The 26,947-nt window shown below is 42.6% G+C and overlaps 1 protein-coding gene across 36 annotated transcripts in view; it reads left to right on the top strand.

Moving 5' to 3' along the window:
- Positions 1 to 26,947, top strand: part of SOX5 (SRY-box transcription factor 5) — an 862,257-nt gene that overhangs the window by 209,352 nt on the left and 625,958 nt on the right. The window contains exon 1 of one of the 36 annotated variants that reach the window (XM_039543845.1): positions 25,026 to 25,122. The exons of 34 other annotated variants lie outside the window; for them this stretch is intronic. The gene's annotated coding sequence lies outside the window, so the exon portion shown is untranslated. Of the gene's footprint in view, positions 1 to 25,025; positions 25,123 to 26,947 lie in introns of those variants that run through there. One more of the 36 variants, XM_039543812.1, reaches the window with a different exon arrangement.

Genomic DNA, 26,947 nt, shown 5'->3' with positions numbered 1-26,947 from the left:
GCTCAATGAGTTACAGAAAAAGGTTTATTTTTTTCCCAAGAGGGACATTTGATGAAATAGCCCTTGGGCCTCCTAAGTCATGTCCATTGTCTTGAAACTGAACAAATCCCAATTCTACCTTATTTGATAAAAGCGAACTCACCCATACATTTGAATTTGCACTTGGTGTGTTATCCTATTAATAGGGCCTTGCCAAATTCACGGCCATGAAAAGCGCATCACGGACCGTGAAATCTGGTCTTTTTGTGTGTTTACCCTATATTATACAGATTTCATGGGTGAGACCAGCATTTCTCAAATTGGGGGTCCTGACCCAAAAGGGAGTTGCGGGGGGGGTCACAAGGTTATTTTAAGGGGGTCACAGATTGCCACCTTTACTTCTGCGCTGCCTTCAGAGCTGTGTGGCCAGAAAGTGGAGGCTGTTAGCTGGGCTCCCAGCTCTGAAGGCAGTGCCCCACCAGAAGCAGAACAGAAGTAAGGGTGGCAATACCATACCAGGCCATCCTTACTTCTGCGCTGCTGCTGACAGTGGCTCTGCCTTCAGAGCTTGGCTCCCGGCCAGCAGCTGCCACTCTCCAGCTGCTCAGCTCTGAAGGCAGCACCACCATCAGCTGCAACACAAAAGTAAGGGTAGCAGTACCACAACTCCCCCTATAATAACCTTGTGACCTCCCCACAACTCCTTTTTGGGTCAGGACACCCTGAAATTTCAGATTTAAATAGCTGAAATAATGAAATTTATGATTTTTAAAATCCTATGACCGTGAAATTGACCAAAATGGACTCTGAATTTGGTAGGGCCCTACCTATTAATATAGATCTGCACACAATATGTGGGATGGCTGAGTCAGTTTGAATAAAATAATACTCTTTGCAGTCCCACCCAAGTCTTTGCCCCTAGTCTGTACCAAACCAAGACCCTGATTCTGTGATGGGCCATTGTGCCTATATGGACTCCGTGGGTCTGCCTGTGTGGATCTGATGATAGGATCAGGGTCTACTTTGTTTTGTTTTGAGGTTCAGAAAAGGATTCAATTTTTTTCAGTGTTTTTCATTTTTCTGTTGTTACAATTCTGGGCTCTGAGACCTGAAGCAGAAGTGGTAAGATGGGCCCAGAGCCAAACTCCTGGTTTCAGTGAAGTCTGGATCCAAATCCAAACTTTGTGGCTCCAGCCCACTTCTGGCTAAAGTATTACAGAAAATGGCTATTTCATGCCCAAATGAAAACAGGAAGTTCTGGGAATCTCATGAAAGAACCAGTTTTTGTGAGATATTGAGCCTACTTTTGCAAACTGAGTTTTGGATAATTTGCAAGGTTAAGATAAGATCTGAACCTTTTTAGGTGCTTAACCAAACCAAATTTTGAGGTTCACACATCTTTAATATAACCAACTCTCCTACTTTCAGACTACAGTTTAAAAACTTTTGACATTAATTCATATGTAAATTAGGGTGGCCTGCTTAGAGAGTTTTCCACAAAGCCAGAAGCAATTACATAGTCTGCCCCAAAACAGAAACTTATCATTTTAGTATGATCTGGTTCTTCTGAGATAATCTAGCGGGTAGGTTTTATAACAACTCCTAGCCTGCTGAAAGAAGTCTGTAAAACTAAAACTACTCTCCCGTGTGAAAATAAAATGCTTTCCTGCTCCTTTATATACTTTTAATAACCATTCAGTATTCCAGTTGTTGCTTTCCAGAGCTCTCTGAAATTCAAACATTAAATTGTGAGAGCCAAAGCGAATATAGAGAGGGCTAAATTCTGCAGTCCGTAATCAAACCAAGCTCCTATTGAAGTTAGTGAGAGTTTTGCTTGATTTGATTACCTCAGAATTTAGTGCATATTCTTGAAGTATAGAGGAAATCTGATATGATAATGATCATATAACACTATTGTGGGGCCATTCTTCCATAAATATTCTTTTCTTTTTTTTTTAACAAATGTTATTCCAGATTTACTTTTGTGGTTCTGTATTTTTGATTAATGGCTGTTCCATTAAAAAAAAATTCTTAAAGTGAAGTTCTTCCTTGAATGATGACTTTATAAAAATGTCATCTTGTGGTTCCATATTTATTGGTTCTCACTGACTACCAGATCAGTTGACTCAGCATTGGCTAGAAGATATGTTTTCTAACTGTCAGCTTTTCAAACACAACATGGAATCTAAAAGCCTCTCACATCACCAACCATACTGCTCTCAGAAATTAATTAAAAGCATTCCTGATACATAAACCCGGAACACTTCCATGGATGAATTGACTTTTCAGTGGTAACAGGAATAAAAAGCAGAAAATCTTATGTAGGTGCTGATTCTGTAAACAGATGGACAGACATGAAACATTGCACCCACAGTCGACCCATTGAAGTCAGCTCTACGTAGATATAAGGTTCTGCACCAGTGCACTGTTTGCAGAAGTGATGTCTTATGCCCCAATCCTGCAATCTGATTGGGCTGGGTGGATCCTTACATTTGCGTGTAATATCACTAAAGTCAATGGGCTGCATGGGCTCAAAGGTCCATCTGTGTGGATTAAAAGGCAAGACCATAGCCTTCAGCAACTACAATTCTAAATAATCTCAGGTTACACAGGTTTATTTTGTAAGGGAGTATCACGTTTACACACACACTTTTCAAAATAGGACCACACTTTATTCAAGTGAAAATGGAAAAGTATTCACTACAGTTATCTGCTTATCCTGGAAAGAAATTTTTTTGCCAAATTAGACAATCTGGAATTAGAAACTAAAACTGAGTTTGTACAATTTCTCCTTTTTGTTATTACAGATTGCAGGTAATTTCAGGAGTTTGTTTAAATATTTATTGGAAAAGTAGCTATTTTGTCTGGAAAACCTCTCCTCAATGAGAGCAATTCCTACTAGTTTTGACAAAGTATATTAGATTTTTCAAAGAACTACAATAACACACTTTTAACAAACTGCATTTCAGAGGAAAGTGTTTTTTATATATGTTAATGTACAGAATTAGTCCTAACCTGCCAAGGAGGATTAAAAATATAACACCTTTCAAAGATGCAAATTGACAATTAACAAAACAATAGAGTTCTACGCCTTCCTTTGCTGAGGTGCAAATTGATAATCAGACTGCAATGAAAAGCTTCTATTTAAAATTTAGTTTCAGATGAAGACTCCCAAAGGAAGGGGGGTGGGGTGGGGCGGGGATTAATGTGACCCATTTTGCACTGCAAAAAAAAGGGGGGAGTAAGTGGGGGAGGAAACCAGCCCTACTGTACAGTGGAAACCAGTTTAGCATTCTCTATCATTTGTGTGGGATTAATCACAACAAAAATGGGGTAAAATAAGTGCACTGACTTGTGGAGAGCAAAATTTAATGGCACCAGCTTTTTTCCGTACACTCAACATGCATTGAGGTGATGCTGATGGGATAAATTGCAAAGCTGCATGATAATTTGTCATGCATCTTTGACTATCGCTCCTGTACTCTGCCCACTAATCCACATCTGTGATACTTATTCTAACATTCCACAACCTCCTGAGTAGCTTCAGACAGCCACCATTTTATTTTAAACATTTAGCCTTCTTTCCAAATGTGGAATTTCCCTTCAAACTATTCCTACCTAAGGCCTATGATCGAGCAAGTTTGAGGGACACTAACAGGTTTTCTAGGCATAAAACTATTGGGATTTTGGCATCAACTCCCTATCTTGCGGCTCTGTAAGGCTACAAATGGAAGCCTTATACCACTGGAGGGTCTGGTGATAAGCTATAGAGCCATGTGATGAAATGGAGAGCTGCCTGGAAAGCTTTCATTCAAATAATACTTCAATGAAAAATCAGAAGAAAAGTTCCTAAAAATGCTGTTCTGTTGTCCCACCAGACTTAATAAATTGTAGTTATATTGCACCTGTGACCATGTCTGATGAACTCCACTCTACAGCCTATGTTGCTCTGGGACTGCTACTACTTTTACCTCTGAGTAGCTTTAAGCAGTTGCCATGATTGGTTCTTCTAAAATCCCAAACAACTGACAGATAAACGTTTCCTACAAAACTACAGCGGGCCACTTATATTTTTAAGGTCCAGTGTTTCTTGACACATCAAGGCTACAAACTGGAACATTATACTTCTGCACCGCTCTTGCTGTAGGTAAACTAGGCAGCTGCCTAGGCTGGCAGACTTTTTGTTGTTGGAATGCTCCGCCTTCTCCTGCTGCCCCCAATGCTGCCCTCCAGGAGCAATCCCTGTCACAGGCTTCCTTCCACCGCTGCATAGCCAACACCCAATCCCTCTAGCAGAGCTCCACCCACCACTATACCATGTAGCCCTGCCCCTTGCACAAAACATTTCCCACTTTACCATACAGTCCCTGTGCACTCTGCACCCATTGAACCGTGCAGCCACGCACACTAGACCATAGAGCCCACCCACTGTATGAGACAGTCCTACCCACTGTATATGGCTTCATCCATGGAGGAGTCGCACTGAAGTTCTGCCTAGGATAGAAAATTATCTGCCTCCAGAAAAGGGACTTTCCTAGCACTTACTTCCAGCATTGAGAGAGGCAGAATTTAAAATTACTACAGTTCTGATTCAGTAAAGCACGTGCGTAAGCTGCATTGATTTCCAAGGGTCCTAAGCACATGCTTCCTGAACAGGGATGCTTTCCTGTTTCGGCGCTTACATCATTATGCATAGGAAAGCTCTTTTAGGGCTTTTTAATGTTTTCTAAAATGTATTTTTCTTAATTTTTCCTCTTTTTCTGAGGTTTGTAAAATTGGACTCTTGTTACTATGGGAGCTGAATTTTAAGGGTGAAGAGAGAAACAAAAATGTTTAAAATTATAAATGTAAATCAATAGTTATTCTGTATAATATGTAGCATATGAAGAATATATATAAAAATATGTAGGCTGAGATTTTCAAGGCCAGTTAGAGGACTTAGTCACATGACTTCATTAATTTGAATGGGTGTTGTGTAACTAAATGTCCTAGTCAGCTTTGAAAATCTCAACCATAATTGCCTGATTTTAATGAATTTATCTCTTGAAAAGCGTTTAATTGACAGCTATTGAAAATGAAATCCTGTATAGTCATACTGTGAGAGTGGGTACCATATAGAGGCAGCAGCAGCAGTTTAAGCTTGTTTCCTACTACTCTGCTGTGGCACCGAACTGGAGATCTCTCTGTGTGCATGAAGCTGGTTTACTCTCTATAGTCCATTCAGTCCTTGCCTTCTCTGATGAGGTTGAGAATGGACGTGTTGATTTTTGTGATCTCGGTGATTGTCACTTAAAATTGTCCTGATGCCACCATTCATTTCACCAACACACTTAACCGTGCAATCCTCCATGGTAATGACTTTGTCTGTATTGTATTTAGAATACAGGCGGTCCTTGGACTTACGACACAACGGTTCCTTACAATTGCATCGTAAGTCGAAACGTCAGAACTTGGAACAGTAATCTACTCCATTGCGGGACCAAGCGTCATAAACTTGAAACCTATAGTTGTAAGTCAAATCAGAGTGTCAATGGAGAAGCATCATAAGTGCCGTTCATTGTAACTCGAACATTGTAAAATCAAAGATTGCCTGTAATCACCTTGGCTCCAGTCCTCAGACACTTATGCTGTTACGTCCCTGCTTAATGTTACCTACATAAGTAGTCTCATTGACTTCAGTGTGTATGTCTACGCTGCAGTTAGACACCATGCCAGCTGACTCTAGCTAATCGGCTCAGGCTAAGGGGCTGTTTAACTGTGGTGTAGACGTTCAGGCTCGGGTTGCTGCCTGAGCTTTAGGACCCTGCGAGGTGGATGGGTCCCAGATCTTGGGCTGCAGCCTGAGCCCAGACATCTACACTGCAGTTAAACATCCCCTTAGCTTGAGTCAGCTGGCACAGGCCAGTCTCAGGTGTCTAATTGCAGTGTAGATGTACCCAATGTAACTATTCACATGAACAAAGCTAAGTAGTGCCATAAGTGCCTGTGGGAATTGAGGTGAAGATTTAGAGATGAAAGGCTTTGTATGCCATCACAATAACACAAGCCATCTAATGTCTTCATGTGGTCATTTGGAAAAAAAACCCCATATTTAAGTTTTTCATTGCAGTGAAATGCAGGTATAAAATAATGATAATAAAAATAGCTTAGGTGAGGAGAAGATGGCAGTGGCAAGAGTAACTGATGTATGGTCTTTAGCCCTGAGAAATCTGCTAGACTGAGTGTGATTCTCTGACAGAAGAGTGGTGTGGAGCTAGGATTCTGTGACTATCAGTGAAAGAACAGCTTGTGACGTCTTGAGCCTTTACTCTGTGATACACTAGCACCTCTTCTGGATGTCAAGATGTAACTCCTCTTATGTATTTGAAATAACAGGGTTGCATGGAGAGCACTGTTCTTGAAGTGGCAGCCTTTTTTCAAAACCTGTTTGGGCCCCATTTATTATGGGCCAGATCCTGATACACCTTCGTTCAATTGTACCTTATTCCATGAGCTGTCTGCTAGAAGTCAATGAGACCATATGAGAAGTAGGGTAAAATTGAGAGTAAGTATTGGCATCTGGTTCTATGTGAAGAATATGTTTTAACCTTCATGAAAACCTTCTCAAGAAGTTTGACATGTATTTAAAACATATATGGAATAATAGTTTATAAGTGTATCTTATGGAAAGATTTATGTTGATGTGACCGTATGCATCTTATTCTCCTGTCTCCATTTCAGAGGGAGATGTACATTTTTGAGGAAGAGGGAGGCAGTTTGTTTTTCATTTGATAGTGTCCTACTGTTAACTCACCAGGACCAACAGCTTTGTTCATTTTCAGATATGTAGCCTGTATAATTTCTAATCATTTATTTCTTTTTCCAGTCTATTCATATTTGCTGTCGGGCAGGGCAAATCAGTCTTTCCTAAGTACTCTTTAATCATAGATCTGGATGTGTTAAGCTTGCTTTTACATAGCCTCTGGTGGTTAAAAAAGAAAAAGGGGACAAAAAATAGTCAATATGTCTGAAATGTGATTGGGACCAGAAAGCTTTTTGCTCTCTGCACCTTTACCTTAGTGATGTTTTATGATTTTCTTGGTGACTTTTATTTTAAGAGGCTACTTTGGCATTTTCTTTGTCTAATTACATTGCTTTGCAAAACCTGTCTTGTGTGCTGTGAATGTTCGTTCCCGTAGCTCACGTTTTCCCTCTGGTTTTCAATAAATCTCAGAGCACCTTCATATTCAGACTTCTTTTCTGCTCTTTCTCCCTAGGGTGTTAATTCCCCTCCTCTCCCACATCTGAATATCTGTAAAATCAGCATTTTTATTCCCCGCCCCCTCAAGCAACTATTGCTATCAACTGTCATTTATATAATGGCTTTAGATATGTTCCATCATAGCACACTGACCCCTGTATCTGGTTTGTCATTAATTTCCGGAGATTGGTTCCAGGCTTGAACTAATTCCTTCCCCCAGGGACCTGAGTTAAGTATCCCTTGGAATCCACCTCCTTATTCTTTTGTACATCAGATATTAATCATATCTCCAGCATCACAGGGACACCGAGGCATCCTGGCATGGTTAGAAATGTTCTAATTGTCCTTCGTTGGCTTTCTGCCTGTTACAACTTCAGATTCATGCTTCATGAACTCCAAAGCCCTAAGTAATCTTGCTCCCAACCAAATCTTTGATTCTTCTCCCCTTTTCTTTCAGTGACAGAATAGTGTTTTGCCTTCCTTCACTTTTCTGCATGCTTAACTCCTCTTCCAAATCCCTCTTTGCACAGTGCCTTACAAAGTAACAAGTAGATGCTAATATGGCAGTGGAAAAAAAATTCTGTGTGAACATGCAACTGAAGCATGTCTCATCATGCAAGAGGGCTGTTAAGGTTGTCTAGATGACCTTAAATAAGCATTTCCTACCTACTGAGTGCTTAACGTCGCAATTATGCTCATTAGAGAGAGAGAGTGTGTCGCAAAAGCAAAATTAACATGTCTACATATTCTGGACACCACCAACTCTTCTCCCATATTATAGCACATTTCCCAGCACAAAAATAATCTCCAGATGGGAAGGAGAATCAGAAATTTAAAGGTTCTTTTACCTTTTACCTCTAAATACAGGAAACATCTGTTGATACCTGTAATTTCTTACCTACTGCTAAAAGTATTTTAAGCTACATCCTTTTTATAGACGAGCCATTGCTGGATCAAGAAGCTTATGTGCAAAAATATATGGACCGCTCCCCTTAAGGCCTGACTTGCATTACCTTTCCAGGACTCCTGTCAAAGAGACACTACTGAGGTGGCCTCTCTGCAGGTTTTCACAAAGCTACCGTTGGAGTGGAAGTTAGGGTTGTCACCATTAGTCATGTAGGGTTTTCTCCTAGGTGTTGTCAAAGTTAGACTCAGGACTCACAGTTTGTCAGACCACTCTGTTTTATTAGCACAGCGCTCTGCTAATGACACCCAGATAATGTGAGCACCATGCAAGACACAAACTATCTTATTTATACAGATAAAAGGGTGAGAACTTAACAAGATAACAAAGGAAGCAGAATCAGATAAGTTTACCTGGGCTAGGCATGCATATCTTATTTCCTTACTAACTATTACCCATCTTCTGTTAATGTTTTGCCATTAGCACCATTGTTTATGCCTAATGTTTCTTTTCCTGGCACCTGTATTTCAACATTTATTTCTGCTTAAAGGTACATACAACATTTCTTTAATCCATTCTTATTTTTACAATATAATTCATTCTACTTTCACAGTGTTTATGCATGACAAGTGTTTGGCCGTACGGACTAGAGAGAAAAATATTGCCCATATACTGTATAAGACTTTCCACTGGCACCAACTATTTTTCCCCAAAAAAGTGTTTTATTTTTAGAGATATATGGAAGGCCTGATCTTGCTTCCATTAAAGTCAATAGCCAAACACCCATTGATTTCATTAGCAGTATAACCAGATTCTTCTTTTTTCATACATAATTTGTTGTTTTTAACTCACTACCATTTATGTTATCTTTGCAACATGAAAATAGAAATCTCTCTGTCTTTACTGTTATCTGTTTGCTTAACAGAGTTTTCATCCCAGTTTCTAGCAGAGCTGAATTTAATAAGACTCTTCAGTGTATTTTCTTGCTTCTGCACCAGCTGTTTTGTCTGCCAGCTGATGGTCAGACACTAAAGCGTACTTAACCAATTGTGGGATTTCCCCATCCTTCAGTTGACCTTTGCTGTGTGTGCTTTCTGCCCGTTATCACAGTATTGATTCTAATCAGGATCCTGTTGGTCTGTAGGCAGTTGCTCTACCAGGTAAGCCAAACGGAAAAGTCCTTCACTCTCAGCTGGGAATGTATCTGTGACAACTATGTGCACACATTGCACATGCTCCCCAAACAAACACAAACAGTTGGTTTGCAAAATAACCATTTACTGGGTTCCTTAAATGCAGTTCACTTAAAGGCTCTGCATTCAGGTGTGATGCACACACCAGGTCTAGACATTCTTAGTGGGCGCTTATCCCTCCGGGAGTCTTTTTAGTTGTGGTGGAAGATTTTGATTAGGAAACAGTTTGATCTAGCAAAAAGGCACTGGACTAGGAGATAGGAAACATGTGTTCTATTTATGGCTCTATCACTGTCCTGCTGGGTCCTTGGGCAAGTCACTTCATTTCTCTGTGCCTCTTACCATGTGTTTGTGCCCTGCTAGCACAAAGGGCACCTGATTTTAGATGGGGCCTCTGAAATAATAATAATATAATATAATAAATAAAGAAGCCCCATTATTAGCGGTGGTCTGTTACACCAGGCAGCCATCTTCAGAGTCTCTCTACTCTTATGTCCTCTGTTTTTCCACTTCCTCTCTGAATTAAACAGTTCCAGGGCTTATCTACATGTACAGTGCTGCAGCAGCACAACTGCACTGAGGCAACTGCACCACTGTAGCGCTTAGTGAAGACGCTACTTAAGCTGACGGGAGAGCTTCTACCGTTGGCATAGGTACTCCATCATCCCAAGAGGTGGTAGCTGTGTTAATAGGAGAAGCCTTCCCTTCGACATAGCACTGTCTACACTGGGGATTCAGTCAATATAACTGTGTCACTCACTACCCCTAAGCGATGTAGTTATACCAGCATAAGTCTGCAGTGTAGACAAAGCCCCACTTTTTTTGATCTTTCATCATATGGAAGTCTCTCCATGCCACCAATCACTTTTGTTTCCTGTCTCTGAACCATGTCTATTTCGCCAGTATCTTTTTTGAGACAGAGTGACCAATACTGCACATCGCATTCCAAGTGGGTGAATTTGGAACCTAGCAACAGGGAACATGTAGTTCAAATAATTCCTTCCAACATACATTACTGTGAATTGTTCTCAGAGTCACTGCATACTCGGCTATCGAGATTTTTAATGACTGAATGAGTCCCTTCTCCCCACAGCTTCCTAGCATTTCACAGTTGCATCCCCGTCCAGATTTTCAGGCCTGGCAAAAAACTATAAGGGTGGAACTGATTCTGAGCATAGGTTTCATGAGGCAAGAGGGTTTATTTTGAACCTTCTTCTGAAGTAGCTAGTGCTTGTCACTGTCGGAGACAGGCTGCTGCACTAGATGGACAATGTGTCTGTATGATAAGCCCTATATTCTGGTCTAAAACAATCTCCCATTTTGTTGACATGCACACGCAAGTTGGGGCAGGGGGCTGGTGTGTGGAGGGGGGTGTGAGGTCTACGGCTGTGGGTGCAGGCTCTGGGGGGGGCTGGGGATGAGGGGTTTGGGGTGCAGGAGGGTACTCCATGTAGGGATCAAGGGGTTCGGAGGGAGGGATCAGGGCTGAAGCAGGGGGTTGGGGTGTGGAAGGGGCTTTGGGGTGTAGGCTCCGGGCAGCACTTACCTCAAGCAGCTCCTGGAAGCAGCAGCATGTCCCCTCTGTAGCTCCTATGCAAAGGCGCAGCCAGGCGGCTCTGCGCACTGCCCTGTCTGCAGGCACCACCCCTGCAGCTCTCATTGGCCTCAGTTCTGGCCAATGGGAATGGCAGGGGCAGCACTTGGAGCGGGGTAGTGCGCGGAGGCCCCTGGCTGCCCCTAAATGTAGGAACTGGAGGGGGGACCTGCCGCTGCGTCCGGAAGCTGCATGGAGTGGTCCCTGACCCCACTCCCTGGCTGCGGCGCGGGAACCGGGCTAGCCCCAGACCCCACTCCCCAGCAGGAGCTAGAGGGCTGCATTAAATTGGCTGGTGGGCCGAATGTGGCCCACGGGCCATAGTTTGCCTGCCCCTGCCCTATGCTCATCACAGCTGTCTTGATGAAAATAATATTACAATAGACCCACAAGCTCAAGCATACAGAGTTAACTTAGGAAGACCACCATTGTTGGGAGAAGGGTAGAGAAAATGTGTACCTAACATGATAGACAGCTTACTTCTAGAAAAGGCTTCTGCTTATTTCCTTTGCTTGCCTCCCAGCAAGGAGACTTGGCTTTTATGGTTTCCCAGCAGGTGCAGCCCAGCCATTTGTTTTCTGATCCCCATGGTCCACATTCCAGAACATTGCCCCATACATCCTTAGGGTGGCAAAAACACTAATTTTCACTGCTTCTCTTGTACCTTAAGCTCCAACCTTGACAGCAAAAGTACAGTGATTTATTTGTACGAGGTGGTGGGGAAGATTGTCAAAGAAAATTTCTACCTCTTAGTTCCTCTTATTATCTGTTCCATAGTAGCTTCCTAGCCAGCAAACACAAATTCCTTTCTTTTTTGTGGACTACCGTATATGGCTTTATCTCAAGCCTTGTGCACGTGCAGCATGTTGGAGCACCACAGAGATGGCCCGTACCTGCTGATGGGGCAGTGGATTCAGCAGACGTTACTGAGCATGCTCAGTCCATGAGAGAGTTCTCAGTACAAGCCAAGCAGCAACTCGGGGGGGGGGGGGGGCATGTGACCCTGTGTGGGCCCCCCCCATGCATTGCCTCTGTGTGAAAGAATTGTGCCACAGTGAGGAATGACTCCTCTGCTGCTCCCTTACTCCAAAAGGGGACTAAGCTGTGACTGCTCCATACCCTCAGACAATTGCTGTTCTGCCCCTCCTCCAGCTTGCATGCATGCGAGCACCACTCAGATGACCAGTACGTTGAGGTAGAGGAGGAGGGCAGCAAAGCTAAAGCCAACTGAAGAGTCTCTGGATATTTTGTGCTTTTCTTAAAGCCTCTTCTCCTGGAGTCCTGTGAATACATGTGAAACTCAGCTTTCATTTTAAAAAATTGTCTAGCTCTCATGGTTGTGAAGAAAAGCTTGAAACACTGAACCCTAAAGGCTGAAAAATCTGAAGAAGAATAATGAGAATCCATTTTTTTAGCTCTCATGATTTTAAGCCACTCTCATGATTGGGGTCTGATTCATGATTTTTTTTTAAATGCTAGAGTTGGCAATACTGCAAGTCTCTGCATAGTCCCTTCCCACCTGATTGGGGGTAGTGGGCATGCAGGCCTGGGGAGTCCACGTAGGGGTGCAAGGTTGCATGTGTGTGTGTCTTACTCCCATGTACATCCAGGAGCAGACATGTAGACCTACAACCTTAGCTGCATGTTTTTCTCTGGTTTGCATTATCATTCAGTAAACACAGTACAACACAGTAGCCTTGGATTGCAGCTGTGAGACCTGTATGTGGCTTTTCCCACCCCATCATAAGAACTCCGTACATGAATCACTGCAAGAACCAAAGCCACTGAGATGTACCTTCGACTTACTTAGGGCTGGTCTACATTACCATGGTAAAGCAATCTAACTTATGCAACTTCCATTACATGAATAAAGTCACTGAAGTTGATGTAGTTAGACTCACTTACTGCGGTGGCTACACTGTGCTGTATCGACATGAGAGTGTCTCCCGTTGACTTCCCTTATGTTTCTCTGGGAGGTTAAGTACACAAATCAATGGTAGATCAACACTGCTGCAATTGATGCAGCGAGTGTCAATGTAGCAGGTCTGGCGAAGACACGCTAAATCAATGGGAGAGCACTCTCCCATCATTTTGTGTATTCCACCTCCCCGAGAAGCATAAGGGAAGTCGACGGGAGACGTTGTCCCATCGACACAGCACAGTGTAGCCACCACGGTAAGTGGGTCTAACTACATCAACTTCAGTTACCTTATTCATGTTACTGATGTTGCGTAAATTAGATCGATTTCCCATGGTACTGTAGACCAGCCCTAACACTGGGCAAGGGGAGGGAACCATGTTGTACCAAGCTGTACAGTACGTTATAGTTATAGTGTTTGAAAAATTGAAAAATTTTGGATGGCATAAGAATTTGATATTCTCGTTTCAATATGTTTGCTTATTTGCTTGTGTTATTATTTCTCTTATGTATCAGTTTAGCTGGATAATATGCCTCTTGGATTACAGCTCATGTTGGTGAACATCCTGGATTGTAAATGGGCATCCTGGATTGTAAATGAGAATTGTAAACTCAGGTAGCAAATATGTTTTAGTATTCTTTGCCTCATGTATGGCTGTGTTATGTTCATCTTCTTTATTTATGTGAACAAAGGCTAAATCCCCGCTCCATTAAATGTGCAAAGCCATTCTGAAGGCATTAAATCAATATCAAGGTTTTATGTTGCTAAACAAATGTCTATTTTACCAGTCCTGGTATGATTCAATTGGCAGCACTCTGAGCTCTAGAACTGAATTGTGGATTCAGTTCTCAAATACAAGCCCCCTGATTTTCAGAGGCACCCCAGCTTCTGTTGCCTTTAGATGGGGATATGGGTATGCAGCACTTGTTAAAACAGGCCCAAAGACTAGAGCTTGAACCTACTGCTGAGCTACATTGTAGCAAGGAGGGAGACTGGATTAAAAGAGGGACTTGGACATTCTTAGTTAGAAGCAAACGTGTTCTTTTCCATCAGCCTTGGACTGTGTGTTGGGGTGGACTAGGTCCGGATGTCCCCAGGTGGAGGCCTTGCGGCCTTACCACACCCCACCCCAGAAAAGGATAGCAGAGAAGTCCTCAAAGCTGCCTAGAGTGGCTGAGTGGGAAGCAGCCAGTTGAGGGCCAGCAGGCTAGTATAAGAAGAGCTGCAGGACCAGAGTGAGATCAGTTCCTTGCTGAAGCTGCAGGAGTGTAGATAGTGTACCTGGCTGGCTGAGGGTGCTACAGGACACCCGACAGAGCAGTGCTGGTGGGGATGTGAAGGAGCTCCAGGCTGGCTGCTGGGACTCAACCAGGACAAGGCCCTGAAGTAAGGGTGAAGAATGTGCTGGAGCCACGGGGAAGTGGCCCAGGGAACTGTAGCAGCAACACCATTTATTTAAAGGGACATGGCAGATGGCTGCTATCTACAGGGTCCCTGGGCTGGGACCCGGAGTAGAGGGTGGGCCCTATGGGAAAGTGGCCTGGACTTTGATACACCTCAGAAGAGGAACTTAACTCTTTTAGTGGTGCAGCTGAAGAGCTGGGACCAGAAAGGCCGAGAGAGGTGAAGAGTCTCCAGGGAGGTAGCCCTGCGGGATGTGGCCCCTCACCACAGCCAGGGCTGTTTGAAGAGCAGGGACAGTTTTTGAGAGAGCCCAGAAGGGGCTGAGAGACCGTTCAAACCAGGGTACTGTGATATGCTGTGCTGGACTGATTGGCGAGCAAGCCCAGAGATAAGAGATAAAGGAAACTTTACAGAGGGTGCTGCAGTAGACCTGCTGTTGGACTTCTAAAACAACCCCCTTTTGGGATATATCACATACAGACTGTGAGACTTGGCTAGAGGGCTGAGTCATCGAAGGCCCACAACAAACTGAGAGAGCGCGCAGGCACACGCACTCGGCCAGGGGGCGCTGACAGGAGGTGAGTGCACCTCATTAGAGACCGTTTTTCAGATGGAAGTTGATTGCACTTCTCAGAAAGAGCAGGAGACAACGTTCTCTGTCTCAAAAGCGCCAGTTCGTCTCTTGCAGACTGAGTTGAACTCTCAGTGCTGGAAGGCAGCATGCATAGTGGTTAAAGTGTGGGACTGGCAGTCAGGAGAGCTGACCACTGACTCACTGTGTGACTTTGGCCAATTTAACAACTCTCAGCCTCAGTTTCCCCCATCTATATAACAAGCACAATAATATTTACACATCTCTATAGAGTACTTTGTGGCCCATAGGTGCAAGAATGGCAGTGCAGTGTATCACAGTTACCAGGCTAACTTGACCCTTTAAGGTCTCAGGCCTTGAGCTGTCACTTCTTGAGGTAGGGTCACAGGATTCTCCCACGCTCAGACTGGGCACTGGCAGCAGTCCCTTGTAATCAACCATAATTTACCTCAGCAGGTCTGACTCGTGTCCAGACCTGGCAATTCTGTACCCTCCAAGAGCAATGACAGTGGTGCCCAGGGACCAGGTATTTTTCCTGTTTGTTCTTCCCCCAGTAAGCTAGATCAATGCATTCATATAGGAAAATCTTATATCCTAATATACAATAACTTCACCCCACTGACCAGGTCACAATGTTCATAGTATTCTTAGATTGTTACACAGCCTCTCCCACAGTATTCATAAAATTATTACATATCCATAATCTTCAGTGATTACAGAGCTGCTCCATTACCTAGTAGCTCCACTGCACTTCTACTGTAACATTTTTTAAACATAGCTTTTTGTATGTAACTTCCTAATTTTTTCAAGAAAGCAAACTGAGAAACAGAAATTGTCATGTGGAACCATATTGACATCCAACTTGGGTCATCCATTGGGTTGGGGCCGGTAAATCCACAACACACACTGCTACTTGAGCTAATAGACAAACTGATAGTAATAGGCTGTTATCCCCTGATGGACCAGCCACTAGAGGGGGTGACACACATACACATTTTGCTGGTGGGTTTCACAGCTATTTCCTGACAGTAGAAGGATGTGGCGTGGGAATTCGGATTCAATTCCAGAATCTGGAGGGTAGCGTGCTCTAGCTGTTATAAATCTTTGTCTCTGTACCCGCCCATTCCTGACCCTGTCTCCCTTTGTTCCAGTCATCACCCTGGTTCCTATCCACTGCGGTGCTCCTCCCACCCCACCTTGCCCCCCTGTGTTATGGTTGTCATGTACAGTACTAATCATAGAACTGGAAGGGACCTTGAGAGGTCATCTAGTCCAGTCCCCTGCCCTCATGGCAGGACTAATTATCTAGACCATCCCTGACAGGTGTTTGTCTAACCTGCTTTTAAAAATCTCCAATGATGGAGATTGCACAATCTCCTGAGGCAATTTATTCCCGTGCTTAACCACCCTGACAGTTAAGAAGTTTTTACTAATGTCTAGGCTAAACCTCTCTCCCTGCAATTTAAGCCCATTGCATCTTGTCCTAACCACAGAGGTTAAAAAAAAACAACATTTTTCTTCCTCCTCCTTGTAACAACCTTTTACATACTTGAAAACTGTTATCATGTCCCCTCTCAGTCTTCTCTTTTCCAGATTAAACAAACCCAGTTTTTTCAATCTTCCCTCATAGGTCATGTTTTCTAGACCTTGAATCTTTTTTGTTGCTCTTCTCTGGACTCTCTCCAATTTGTCCACATCCTTCCTGAAATGTGGTACCCAGAACTGGATACAATACTCCAGTTGAGGCCTAATCAGAGAGGAACAGAGCGGAAGAATTACCTCTTATGTCTTGCTTACAACACTCCTGCTAATTCTAGGCAGTCATTTCCCATTTTGTATGTGTGCAACTGATTGTTCCTTCCTAAATGGAGTACTTTGCATTTGTCGTTATTGAATTTCATCCTATTTACTTTAGACCATTTCTCCAGTTTGTCCATATCATTTTGAATTTTAATCCTATCCTCCAAAGCACTTGCAACCCCTCCCAGCTTGGTATCATCCGCAAACTTTGTAAGTGTACTCTGTATGCCATTAGCTAAATCATTGATGAAGGTATTGAACAGAACTGGACCCAGAACTGATCCCTGCGGGACCCCACTCGATGATTGTGAACCTCTGATAACTACTCTCTGGGAATGGTTTTCCAACCAGTTTGCCATCCACCTTATAGTAGCTCCATCTAAGTTGCATTTCCCTAGTTATTTATGAGAAGGGCATGTGGGACAGCATCAAAAGCTTTATTACAATCAAGATATACCACGACTACCACTTTCCCCCATCCACAAGGCTGGTTACCCTGTCAAAGAAAGCTATCAGATTGGTTTGACATGATTTGTTTCTGACAAATCCATGCTGACTGTTACTTATCTCCTTATTATCTTCTAGATGTTTGCAAATTGATTGCTTAATTATTTGCTCCATTATCTTGGTGCATTTGAGTCATATGCCTCCTCCTGCTCTGTGCTGTCTGAGAGTATGAGGGGCATTGAGAGCACAGGAAAAAAAGTCTCCTATGTCTCAGTTCTAGTATCTGGTGCCACAGTGGCCATTGGCAGCCGAGAAGAGCAATTACAAGGGAAGTCCTGCTCATTCCCTGCATTCCTGGGATGGAGAAATCTCAGTCACTTTGTGTGGATGCACATGAGCTGTACGGTTGGCATGTAGGAGCCATATGGGGATGGAGCTTGGTCGGTGCAGATGGAATTTACCTGCCACAAACCTCTACTGAGTATGTTTGAGCAGAGATTTTCCAGAGACTTATAACTTGGTCAGATTGGGACTGATTTTCAATGGGGTGGCAAAGGCATGTCCCTGACACAAGGGTGTCCCCCTTTCCAAAGTATGGCAGCACTAGAGCTCCTCAATGAAACAGTTGCAAGAATTTTTGAACACAGGCAAAATATGTTTTCCTCTAAATTTGTTGCAAGAAATGGCCTCACTATTTTAACTTAAATATTCCAATTTAATTCAGCCTGAGGCAGACACCCTCTGAACAATTTCAGCCTGAATGGTTAAAGTTTGGCAAAGTTATAAGCTATTGTAAATGGAGTCTTATAATGGAAAGTGTCAGGGCTTGTCCACATGGATCAGCAGGGTGCACTAAAGGGGTGTGATTTCTAAAGTGTGCCACACATTGGTGTGAATTTGCCTTTGTAGACCCTGCCCACGTGAACTATGTTAATGCGCAAGAGGGAACTTTTGGTTCATGCCAGCAGTGTTTACCCACAGGGCTGCCCCGGGGGGGGGGCAAATGGGGCAATTTGCCCCATGAGAGTTTTTTGGGGCCCCTGGAGCAGGGTCCTTCACTCGCTCCGGGGGCCCTGGAAAACTCTCGCGGGGCCTGGGCCCCCGGAGCTTCTTCGCTCCTGGTCTTCGCTGGCGGGGGGGTCCTTCCTCTCCGGGATAGAAGGACCCCCCCGCCGCTGAATTACCTCCAAAGCGAGACCCGCCGCCGGAGTGCAGCCGGGTCTTCAGCGGTAATTCGGCGGCGGGGGATCCTTCCAGTCCGGGACCCGCCGCCGAAGCGCCCCGAAGACCCGCGGTGGGGGCTGCACTTCGGCGGTGGGTCCCGCTTCGGCTGTAATTCGGTGGCGGGGGGTCCCTGCTGTGGGTCTTTGGGGCACTTTGGCGGCGGGTCCCGGAACGGAAGGACCCCCCGCCGCCGACTTACCGCCGAAGCGGGCCCCCCACCGCCGAAGACCCCGGGCCCCCGGAATCCTCTGGGCGGCCCTGTTTACACAAGCCAGTTAATGTGCAGTATGTTGGTGTGCTTTAGATATTACATTCCTCTAATGCGTGTTGCTGCTGTATGTAAACAATCCCACAGGTTACCTTAACTATAGGAATTGCTACTGGCTCTGCCTCCCCCCGACTTGAGAGAATATGAATATGTCCATATCAGGGAAGGGTATTTCTACAGTTTGGCCAATAGTGTTGATCCATATTGTGAAACTCCTATTGTCCTAGAAGGGAGCTATGTGGGGAAAGAATGCAGGCTATTTATTGGAGAAAATTCTGCCCTTAATAGAGGGCTGATGTGGGGATTTAGTGAATTTCCCTGAATTTAACTCTGCCTTTTGTCATGGAGCTAACTACTGTGCCAAATGGTCATCCACAGTTTGCTAGAGAAAGAAATGCTACTTTACATTCAGGGAAGCAGATTTTTATGGTTGCATATGATACAATAGTCACAACAACTGAACAAGCAGTAGAGGCTAAACTATGGCAATAAAGTTTACGCCATTGTTGTTCAAAAGGAATTCAAATTAGCAAGCCCATATAAAAAAATCAGTCAAGTTCCGGATATGTAAGATACAGCCATATTTAGAGGTTCTGATAAGCCTGTTGTATTGGTGATTATATACTGAATATGGGAAGGGGATTTGCTTCTTTGCCAGTTTTAATAGAGGTGGGGTAGCTAAATTTGATGCCAGGCACTTTCATCACAAGTTGCTTGGAGGTGTTCACATTTGCTTATGAAATAGCCCCTCTTGAACTAAGGAGATGGAAATGAAACACTAAAAGGCTTCCTTGAAGTGCTTCCATGTTTCCCAGCTCAGAACATCACATTTGATATTAATATTAGGTACTGAGGCAAAAGTCATCAGGTAGAGAAGGGAGGAAATGTGGAAATAGTCATTTTCTTGTGCTGTTTCCTCAGGATGCTATTTTGAGTCTTTAAAAAAATCATGCTTTGCTGATGAGCGTGCTGTAAACCGGGGAAGTGGCAGATGTAATGGAAGTCCCTGGGCCCTGCCCTAGAAGAGGTTCAGTACTGGCAGCATGCATATTGTTTATATGAAAGCAAACAGATGGATATATTTGGTCAAATTCTGTCGGGTTCCTATGTGACGCTCAGAGTTTTCCTTACTATTTTGAGTGGAATGCTTAAATCTGCATGTAGTTGCACATGATGGATACTTTTGCACCTTTGAGAAGGGAACATTACCCTGAGTGTCTTCAAGTCATACCTGCTTTCTTTACTCATGAAAACAGTACCACAGAGCCAATACAGCTACTGCTGAGTGAGCTGGAATTTATTCTGCCTCTCGTGACATCAACAGAATTGTCAACTAAGTTCTGATAGCAGAATTGTAGGACGCAGAAAGAACCCAGCTTGACTTTCCTAGACTGATCACAGAGTTGGCTGGCTAGGAGGGGGGAAAAGTCCAGTTATTTCATTGTAAAAGTGAATACATTTACATAGAAGAAATTGAGGAGGAGTTCATTTGGAACCCCCATGATGTCATTTTTAGTCATTTTTCTAACATTAAATTCACATTAATCATATCAGAGATGAAAGGGAAGCAATAGAGACTGAAAAAGTGAGGATGCAGTTGGATCAGAAGGACACAGCTAAAGCCATTTTCTGGCATACTAACAACTTTGAGAAAATGTTGTGCTGTTTCCATCAGTAATGTTAGAAAAGTTTGTGTGTTTTGGGAATACTCACAGGGTATTCTGTGTAACATAGCTCAAATAATATAGCTTATCTGTCATGTCATGGAAAAAATCTGGGTGAGACTAAATCATCCTAGCGTCCATTGTGCAGATGTGCCAGCATCTGCATTATAAACCAGTTGTCATTAGATGTTTTTATATACAATACATAATAATGCATCAATGACAGCCTTGTCATTGTTGCATAATATTACTGTTACAAAGATAATATCTCCAGAGGTTGGAACCATGCAGGAAAAAAAATACTTTTTATCAGAAATCTTTAGCTTTTATGCATTTCAGGGGAGTTGTAAAAACAACAAAACAAAACAAAAAACCTGATATTAAATGCATGCGGCTGTGAAGTTTGCAGTTGTGTGAATGATACTTTCTAAAAATATGTTTCTTTGAACCATTAACTGCAGAAATGTTACTGCATTAAGGTTGAGTGTTAGAAGAGCAGGACTGAAGTTCAGATGGGTGGCGGAGAGAAGGAAGACCTAACTGTGACAATGTTAACTTTTGTGTTCCCATCACATCCTCTTGGTTTACATTTACACTTTACTCCCTTGCCCCCCAAAAAGGCTTTCATGTAGATATACAAAAATTAATTCAATTTTTCACTTTTTCTTGAGATTTTGATTTGTGGGTATGGATGGGGCAGTCTTGAATGCTGACACACCAGTGACACATCATCAGTCAGTCAAACTATGGAAGTCAAATAGTGAATATCTTTCTGTATGCTGGTTAGAATCTACTTGCTGATGTATTTTTAACACTCCTTTCTTCTTCCACCATCCATACCATGTTGTTGTTTGTAAGATGAACATTCCATGCAGTGTTGTTGTAGCCATATTGGTCCCAGGATATCAGAGAGACTAGGTGGTTGAGAGACAAGCTTACACAGAGAAGCTCAGAAGCATCTGTCTCTGACCAACAGAAGTTGGTCCAATAAAAGATATTATCTCATCCACCGTGTCTCTCTAAGATGAACATTAGCCGAATGGTCTACATGTCTTCATTTCAATTCTGCAGCAACGTCTCATTGCAATAATATTTGATGTAATAATTTTCCTGTTATTACAGACTTTCTAACTATGTTAATGGAAGTTAGACTGGCCACAGAGACATTCGTGAGAACTACCTATGCAGTGATATTTAAACAATTTATTTGATCTCACTTTAGCTTACCTGCTCATGCCTTTTTTGCTCTGGTGTTAACCTTAGGAGAACTTGGGTATATAATCACAAGTCTTTCAGTCAAATGCAACTTAACAAAATACTATTAATATCTGAGTGATATATTAACCCTTTTGAACACTTTTGCCCAGCATATGCTAACAAACAGATGTTTCTATGTGTATGCTTGGGTACTGCTGTTCAGCAGCTCATGGCTCAGTCTTAAAAAGGTTTGTGCAAGGGTGTGTGTGTGTGTGTGGAATGTTAGGGATGACAAAATGTTGGCTTTGTGATTAACTCAGAGTAGTGTCCCTAAAGGACATCACTGTTGGAGATAAACTCTGATCACTCACTCTCTTGAGTAGAGCAAAATAGAGAGCATTACACAGTGGATGCTCTCAACTTTCAGTGTTGGTCTATAGGTGCAGTGAAGAAGGAAGAAGTGGAAGGGGATGATGGGACAGCAGTGTGGGTTGTGTTCCAGTGCACTCTAGCAATCATCCAAGGACATTTTTTTGGACACATTGAAGACACCAGATTTGTGTCTACTGTATTACCCGTCAAAATGTGATGAAATAGTTGTGTTGGAGAGGGAATGCCCATGTCTAAAAAGCTAGAATTATAGCCTTTTGGGTGAAAATAGTATATTTTTACTATAGTTGACAAAGCTTCTTCCATTCTTGACCATGGTTAGGAGTACTATTACCCATTTGCAGAGTTGTATGGCTAAGAATGATTTTTTAAAAATTTACCACTGGTAGCCATGGTCACTAATTTCCATACCAAGCCATTTGTCAATAATCAAGACTGGCCAGCAGGAAGGAGCATGCTGGGCTAATAATAGGCTGATCACAGCTGACACTTTGCAACAGTGACCCTTCTACTCAATTTAATCAAATAGACAGCAAAGTCAGCATTACAAATCCAAGTCTCAAATGGTACTGCGAGTGAGGTAAACTTTGTTATATACCTGGTTTGTTATAGCATGACCAGAATTATTGCCAGCTCTTTCTCACTTACCTAAAGAGAACCTTATGCTTTTGGATTTCTCATTCAAAAGTACTGCAGCACCTTATAGACTAACAGACGTATTGGAGCATGAGCTTTTGTGAGTTGAATACCCACTTCATCCACGAAAGCTCATGCTGCAATACATCTGTTAGTCTATAAGGTGCCACAGGACTCTTTGCTGCTTTTACAGATCCAGACTAACGCGGCTACCCCTCTGATACTCATACTCAAAGTGTAGTGTGTGTGTGTGTGTGTGTGTGTGTGAGAGAGAGAGAGAGAGAGAGAGTGAGAGATATACACACATGTATATCATTTAATTGCAGCCCTAAATTTAACTTATTTCATATGCACACCAGTTACTAATGATTTTAAAGGCCACGAATGACTATTTACTCTGTCTGTATTTACTCTGATTTACTTCCTTGGGCAATGTGTTCTAAGAGTTAAGGTGCAAGGTGGTTCCTGGGGATCAGTACTGGGAAAGGACAGTGACTTCAGGTGCAGTCCTTAACATCAGCTGGCCATTAATTCATGAGAAATCCTTGGTGATGGGGTCTTTCCTGTGGTTTTTTAAACTGAAAACTGGGGAGAAAGCTTAATCTGTCCTTGGCATGTTTTTAGAGAATGAAAGAGAATGACTAGCCTGAATGTTAGATTTTATTCATAATCTTTCAGCATTCCTTCCCAACTCATATGTATCAGTCATTGGGCCCTGGTTAGGCATGAAATGAAACCGTGGTAATCATTTGTCTGAGTTAAAATACATCTATTTATATCCTGTTCCAATTGTCTAAATGTGTGAAAACTTGAGATAGACCAACAGGGCTACTGGTTTTCAAAACAGTTTTTCATTTGCATGGGAGTGATGGAGGAGGTTGGGAATAAACTCTACCAATATTTTTGGAAGGGCAGAAATAATGACTAATCATATTGCCCTGGGGAAGTCAGGGCCCTTTTGCACAGAACAGTCATACTTTTAATGGTGTTGCTGTAAAACTGTCTGAGCTGCAGAAAGGTTAAAATAAAAATAGATAAGGAAAGAGCAAGAAATAAATTGAGTTGGCTGAGAAGTATTTGCATCTACTACGTGGTTCTGTTTGAAGAGGACTATATTGATGCAAACTAGGTACCTTTTAGTTTGCAGTGACAGTGTCCACATGGGGCAGTTAGAGTGCAGCATTTTGGTGTGCTCTGCAATTCACACTCCCGTAGTCTGCACTCCGTAGACAAAAAAAAGTCTACAGCTACAGATTACAGCCAGCTCAGTATTAACCTGTTCAGATGGGACACTGAGCAGATAGCAACTGGTAAATACTTGGGTAGCATCATAGATGGTGCTGGAGGATGCTTGATAGATGTGGACACTAGTATAGCAGCTACTGCATGGTTTGGGCCCTTCAGTGGCCTCTGTGGGGATGCGGTGACAGCAAACTTACCACAAAAGTGCAGAGCTATAGGACCACAGTTATACAAACATTTTGTGTGGAAGTGAAACATGGGTGCTCAGGAAGGCTGAAGAATACCAGATTGATGTTTTCGATTCTCATTGTGTTCCGCAGTTGAGCCATATTAAGAGGAAGGAGAAGATCAGAAATGAGGATATTCTAAGCCAAGCTGAGCCACTGACTCCATCAGCACTGATTTGATGTTGGTGAATTTCTTGGCATGCACATATTACTAGAAGGGAAGACCAATGAATTCTGAAGTGTTCTCCCCCCCCCAAGGAATGCCACTACACGACTGGTGATCCAAAAGCTTTGGTGGCATGACAAAATTGCCAGCGAGGGCCTAAACTGAATATGTAGCTAGACCATCTTCTGTAACTAGCCAGAGATTGATCCAGGTAGTGCTTGATCTGCAAGGAGTTTGGAATTTCCGAGGATGATGATGATGATGATAATGACTTGACTGTGGAAAGTCTTTGTGTGACTGTTGAATTTCTACAATGAAATTACAATATCCCCATCCAGTGAAAAGAGAAAACATTGGGCCATTGATGGCACAGAAACAAAACTTACTCTTATTTGCCTACATAACTTACTTGGTTCACTAAGGCTGCTATCCTGCATACACTTGAAGCATGGGATTGGTCCCGTTGACTTCACTTGAATTATTTATGTATTTGTTTGTTTCACATGTTCACAAATACTTGAAGATTGAGATCCAAATGTTTGCATTGGAAACGTTTCAGGCCTCTTTTCCCTTCCCCGCACTGTCCAATAAAAACCAGAGGTACTGACTTAAAAGCTTTATACTGGAAAGCTGGGAGTCCTGATGGATTAAAACAACAAGACAAAACTGGCCTTCCATGCACGTTTGTCCACATTGCTCATTAGAACTGAGCAGTTTCTTCATTCATTGTCCATGCACAACATGTCTATGCTTACTGTGAGTATTATACTCATCTTTTTCATAGGGACTTAAGCTTTCCATCCAGACTTTCTGTACTGGTGAAGAGCATTCTAGGCTACAATCAGTTTTCCAGAGTCTTTTGGTGTACTTTTTCCCTGTAACATCATATTCCCGGACTGAAGACCACCAGAAGACTCTGGGCCTGCTTTACCATTGCCCTGTATAATCCTTTATACCCCTGCAAATGCTACTATTCGAACACAAGAGCATTATACACCAATGTTGCACTGGATTGAATGACTACACAAGGAGCAAGGTAACAGGGAGTTGGGTCCTGTATCCTTCGACTAACAAAAATCATATGTAGGGCCTATTTCACTAACATTTCCACAATTAATAGGCTGTGAATAGAGATAATTTCACATGGACAAAAATCAGTTAATAATTTCTTTACATTTCCATTTTAAAAACTTCCTAACCTAATGTTTATTTGAACGTATTTTGTCCTTGCCTTGATTTGACATGTTTTAGCTTGTCTAACTAAACTAAAAATTAAAAGAAAACCTTCAGTGGAAATGTGAAATTACAAAAAGCCAAGAGCAGGTGATCGATTATGAAATTCACTATGAATAACCTCAAAGACTGAGAATTCCCCTCTTCCCACTTTTCTTTTGTGTGTGTATGTATGTGTCCTGCTCAGTGTTTACCTACCCTATTTGTCCCCCATCTGGTGTCTGCTCCAGCACCTGCCTGGCTGTTCCAGAGTCAAGAGTACTTTAGCCTTTTCACTATCAAAAGGAAGAGAAAATAAAATATAGATTAAAAACGTGAAAAGGGTGGGGGGAGGGGGAACACTTCCATAGATTTTTCCTAATGTGATTTTTTGTGTTGATTTTTTATTGTTGTTTTGTTTGGGCAAGTTTCTTGCCATGTACCTTTGCATTTGCATTTCCTGTTGATTGGCAATTTTTAAACTGTTTATTGTGCTCTTTTGTTTAGCTGTTCAAGAGCTAAAACAAAAGCCACCAGGCCCTGTGAGGGACACATTTGCATGCGGCGAGCGTTGCCCGAGGAAAAAGTAATTGCTAATGCATATTTATGTGGCACAAATTTGCCATTTGTTTATGCATAAAATTATCAATAGTGCAGGGCGGCCCAGCCGTAGAAAATGGTGACCTTTTTAGCTTAATAAATAGAAATCAGCTGTTGTTGTGAAGAGATCAGCCATTTATTCTGTGTTGAGGGACACTGCCGGGAAAATGTAGATTGGTGCTGGCAATATCATTAAATGGAAGGCCAATGACCCTTTCGGTATAGTCTATTATACTTTATCTAATAGGGGATAAATGACTCTGGTTGGCAAATAGATTAAAAAAACCCTCCAGACCTCTCTCTTATACCTCAACGACACAGATTATGAGCAGGTAGCCACTGAGGAGGTAATCTTAGACAAACCTGTTACTGTCATTCTAGAGTGACTCAGTTTTAAAGCAGTATCTCTATGCTAGTCCTTGACCATTTTGATAAAATGGATTTGGATTAAAAAAAAAAACCCACCAACTGTGATTATTCTTTTCACAGTGACAGACCTGAATCTGCTGTATTTTGTAGGGCTTTGTGTTGGGTTGGAGAGTGCATCTGCTGCAGTAACTAACAGTTCATCTGTCCAGAAAGCAGCATTCTACAAGGTTCCATTGCAATCGTATTTTGTGGTAATGAAACTGGGACAGTCAGTTTCAAGGGGGAAGGGAATGAGGTCCCTTCTGAAGACCACAGTGAGTTTTAGGAAGTAGGTGTGACAAATTTCTCTGTTTCCTCCCCCTCCCACCCCACCCACCTTCAATTTTTCATGTGAACGTAGTGCTGGTTAAGGTTTGCCAGATTGCAGATCTAGTGAGTGAAGTCCTTTATCTGCAAAACAGGTACACGTGGGAAGTGGCAATGAATGCTTTTTCATGCAGCCCCACTAATGTGCCTCAGCCCTGATAGGCAGCTTTAAGATCAAAGGAGGCAAAAGAGAACAACGATGAGTTCCCCAAGTACCTGTAAAAATGTGCAAGTGGAAGAATACCAGAGTTTTCTACATCTCTCTTGTTTTGCTCCATATAGTATATTGCGGGCTTGTTTACACTTGAGATGCT

The sequence above is a fragment of the Mauremys reevesii genome, linkage group 1 (assembly GCF_016161935.1).
Source record: "Mauremys reevesii isolate NIE-2019 linkage group 1, ASM1616193v1, whole genome shotgun sequence".
NCBI classification, from domain to species: Eukaryota; Metazoa; Chordata; order Testudines; family Geoemydidae; genus Mauremys; species Mauremys reevesii.
Note: the sequence above shows the minus strand (reverse complement) of the source record. Positions and strands in the feature narration are given on the sequence as shown.